At 46.4% G+C, this 4,425-nt stretch overlaps 1 non-coding gene across 1 annotated transcript; it reads right to left on the bottom strand.

Annotated features, from left to right (window-relative positions):
• Nucleotides 1-2,311: 2,311 nt before the first annotated feature.
• On the bottom strand, nucleotides 2,312-2,396 carry TRNAQ-UUG (transfer RNA glutamine (anticodon UUG)). The gene has a single exon. It is a non-coding gene; the product is annotated as a tRNA-Gln (tRNA).
• Between the last annotated feature and the right edge of the window lie 2,029 nt (nucleotides 2,397-4,425).

Genomic DNA, 4,425 nt, shown 5'->3' with positions numbered 1-4,425 from the left:
TTACCAGGAATGCCAAAAACTAGACCAAATGTCCAAAAACAAAGAGAAAAAAAATAGAGAACTATAGGTGATCCAGATGTTAGAATGATCAGGTAGGGACTTTAAAATAGCTGTGGTTAATATAGTCAAGAAAGAAGAGAGAGAGACTTTCACAAGAAAACTGGAATATATTTTAAGAAATGGAAATTTTCAACGAAAAATAAAAGAAGGTAAGAACTCTAGATTGTTGTGCTGTTTAGGTCCTCCTAGAAGATGACACTAAGACAGTAATAGATGTGCAGGAGATTTACTGGGAGAAACACTTGTGCAAGAGGGAGAAGAGAGCAGGAAAAGGTGGAAAGAAGCTTCAAACAATAACGCAGGTCTGATTCCTATGGAAGGAGGGAGGAGGGGTTGATATAAAGTCTCAGAATTCAGTACAGTTCCAACAAAGTTTGGCCAGGCTGATGGTGGGGGGGGGGGGGTGGATCCTAAGGTCAATGTTGCTTTATTGAGGAGTCCTACATTTTGCTGGGGTGGCCTTCTGTTAGCACCCTTCTGTGCTCAGTCATTGGCTGGGAGTTGCCCACAGGAAGTGTTGCTTCTGTGTAGATGTAGTGGTAGATTCAAAGGGACAGCAGCTGGGGTAATCAGTCAATTATGGTTCCCATAAGAGGTGATCTGACTGGTGTATTTTCACTGCCATTGCGTTCCACCCTTTGTGCTGCACAGCTCTCCTTCTCCATGCAAGTGCAGGGAGCAGCTCCTTCATGGTCCCATTGGCCTCTTTCCCTGAGAAGAAAATTAGAGATAGGAATTAGTGGGAATGAACTACTGACCTCGTTGCTGCAGTCCATCTTGGGGTGTAAGTGGGGGTAACTTTTCCACACAATCTGTTCTAAATTGCTCTCACCCTCAGCTATTGCCTCAGCTGGTCCTTGTGGCCTTGTGGCTCCATCTCTCTTACTATGGACATTTCATTTGCAGGCCCACCATGCCAGTTTTCGGTTGGCTAATGAACAAGGCTGACGAGGGTCATTTTGCTTACTTGGTTATTGAGTGCCTCTTGCTTGATGGATACTTCCTGGTGGGCATTAATATGTGATACACAAACTCCCATACTTCATGCCCAGGCCGCTGTATCACCCGTATGCCTCTACCCCAGATCTCTTTGCCTCAAAACTTTCAGTCATTTCCTTCCAGGCGTCTGACTGGCCAGCCACGTCACTAGTCACTACCCAGATATCTCTATATATTATCACCTGGGGCTACATGTCCCGTTACAAATCTTTCCCCTCTCCTCTGTCTTTTAAAGCTACTTCTGAATGCAGCTGTAATGTAGCTGCTATGCATATGCAGCTTGTATCCATCTACAGAGGAGACCCATCCATAAACCAAGTTTGGGCCTTCTCCTCCTCCTTCACCTAGTCACACAGGAACGCCCATATGCCTGTATGTGTGAGCTGGGGGATGGAGGCTGGACACCTGTGGTGGGTGACGTAAGACTTACTTGCTCTTGCAGCCTACTCTACTCCCAGTCTTGATCTGGGTGTTCCATTTCCATCTTATAATAGACTACTGTTGGGCCCACCCAAATTTATGGCTTGGTGGGTCTGACAGAACCCAGTTTATAATTAACAGTTTAGATACTTGGCCATTTGGTACTTCATTGTCTCTACTAAGACAGAGCAGGAGCTCTGTTCCTAGGTGTGGAGTGTGTTGCCTCCAGAACCCCTAAAGCCCCACTGGACACTATGTTCCCTTCTGTGTTGTAGGGAATGCAAGATTCAACAATTTGTCTTTTTTTTTTTTTAATTTGTTTTTTATTTTGTAGGAAATATTCCAGGTTATTTCTGAACTCCTAAAAACTGGATCCCTACAAACTTCACTGAAGTAGAAGTTCCCCTGAGTTTTCACAGAGTTTACTTCCTTACTCTGTGGAGTGCAGGGAACCTAGCAAGGCTTCAAGCATGTTAGCCATCTCTTTCTCATCCTGTCCAATAAGCATGATGTCACTGGTGTAATGGAGCAGTGAGATCTTCTTTGAGATACCCAGGCACTTCAGACCTCTTCAGACTGCACAATGACAGAGGGCAGGAGAATTAACATAGCCCTGAGGCAAAATTGGAAACAAATATTGTCCATCCTGAGTTCATGTGAACTGTTTCTTTTCTTCTTTTCTTTTTCATAAAATTTATTTATTTATTTAAAAAATTTTTAATGTTTATTTATTTTTGAGAGAGAGAGAGAGAGAGAGCAGGGGAAGAGCAGAGAGAGAGAGCGAGAGACACAGAATCCGAAGCAGGCTCCAGGCTCCGAGCCATCAGCACAGAGCCTGACGTGGGGCTTGAACCCACACACCGCGAGATCATGACCTGAGCCAAAGTCAGATGCTCAACCGACTGAGCCACCCAGGCACCCCTATTTATTTATTTTTGAGAGAGACAGAGACAGTGTGAGCGAGGGTGGGGCAGAGAGAGAGAGAGAGAATGCCAAGCAATCTCTGCACTGTCAGCATAGAGCCCCATGCGGGGATCAAAACCACGAAACCATGAGATCACGACCTGAGCAGAAACCAAGAGTCACCCGCTTAACTGACAGAGCCACCCACGTGCCCCTATGCTCTTTTCTAATTGGAATTCAAAAAGAATATTTATTTGATCAGTGGCAAGATTCCATATATCTGAGGCCTTGTTTCTTTTTGTTTTTTTGTTTTTGTTTTAAAGTTTATTTATTTTGAGAGAGGCAGAGACAGCATGAGTGCCGGAGGGGCAGAGAGAGAGAGAGAATCCCAAGCAGGCTTCACAGCTGTCAGCCTGGAGCTTGAACTCATGAAACCGTGAGTGAGATCATGACCTGAGCTGAAACCCAAAGTCAGATGCTTAACTGAGTGAGCCAGCCAGGGGCCCAGAGGCCTTGTAAATCTGTCCCAGAAACAACCTCATGGCACAGCAGATGAAGCCGTGTGAAGTAGGAAGTTCACTTCTGTGAAGGAGGAAAACTACTTGGCTGAGCTAGCAGTAGTCTACAGTCATTCTCCAGGATGTATTCAGTTTCTTCGTTAGCCAGACTGGTGAATAAAATGGACACCTGGCGTGGCCACCAGCTCTGAATCCTATAGGTCTCTAATGGGGACGTCAATCTCCTGCCAATACTCCTAAGTAAAAGTACCGTTTTTGACTTGCTATCTTGGCTGGCATGGCGGGCAGTCTCAGATATTTCTATATAGCCTACCTCACTATGAGAGCTCTTACCATGCAAGCTAAGGACCCAACGTGTGGAGTTACTTCAACTACCAAGTACATTATTTCCAGATGTACATTCAGGACTGGGAAGTGACTGTTGAGTGGGTCTTCAGACTCAGTGGGCCCACTGGGAACTGAATTTAGCCAGGACTCCCTTTATTACCTGGTCTCTATTACTCCCTGAACTACTGAAGGGGTCATGATGACACTTTGGCTCTGTGGGTTTCATGATCAAATATGTCGAATAATTTTCAAAATTCCTAGGACGAAACAACAGTTTACTGCTTAATGGAGACACATTTAAGTCCATGGGCTTAGAAGAGTGTGAAGAAAAAGAATGGGGAGCGATGACAGCAAGATGGCCCAGTAAGATGTCTTCCACTTGTATCCCCCCCCTCCCCCCACTTAACAACAATAATTTGGCATCCATCCATGACAGAAGTGCCTTTGTGGGGATCCAGGATCCAGGCAGGACACTGTGAAACCCTGGTGCAGTTTGAGACTGAGGAGAGCTGTTATGAGAAGGCAGGCTTGCATCCAGGCAACCAATCACTGACTGTGATCCTGGCTACGGACTCAAAAACAGCTCAGTACCCTAAGGACTTGGCTGCAGCCCCTTTTGGCTTTGGTCTTGTCACCAACACTATTCACCAAGGGACCAGAGAGGTGTCGCACCTATCTGTGCATCAGGTAATAGGCATACAGACCTTGGACCTAGCCATGGACATGAAAGTGGCCCAGGAATATCTCCAGGCCCTCTTAGGTGCAGTGTGGGGAGCACCTGAAGGTAAGCTTGCCAAACCCATTCAGGTTGTAGATCCTTAAAAGGTCCTCTAACTGGGCTTGAGCCCATCACAGCCGCAGTCCATGAACAGACCTACCGGCACAGGGACCTGTCAGGAGATACCCCATCTGCTTTCCTGGAGTACCCTGTACCAGCTTCAGCTCCCTCTTGGTCACAGTATGCCAGCAGTCCCACAGGTCCAGGGACCCAGTGGAAGATACTCATGTCTACAACCTCAGAGATTCTGAAAGAGTTCGTTTCTTAGCTTCTGACCCTCCAGCCACAGTCAGGGAACAGTCCAGCCCACCCAAGGACCTGGTGGGAGATATGCCCATTCTTGCCTCCAAAGCCAGGTCTGTAGACCTCAATCTTGCCTATAAACTGAAACAGCCCTAGGGCATGGTTCTAGACCCTCTC

This window comes from Neofelis nebulosa, chromosome 6 (assembly GCF_028018385.1).
Source record: "Neofelis nebulosa isolate mNeoNeb1 chromosome 6, mNeoNeb1.pri, whole genome shotgun sequence".
NCBI lineage: Eukaryota > Metazoa > Chordata > Mammalia > Carnivora > Felidae > Neofelis > Neofelis nebulosa.
This window is presented reverse-complemented; position numbering and strand designations above follow the sequence as displayed.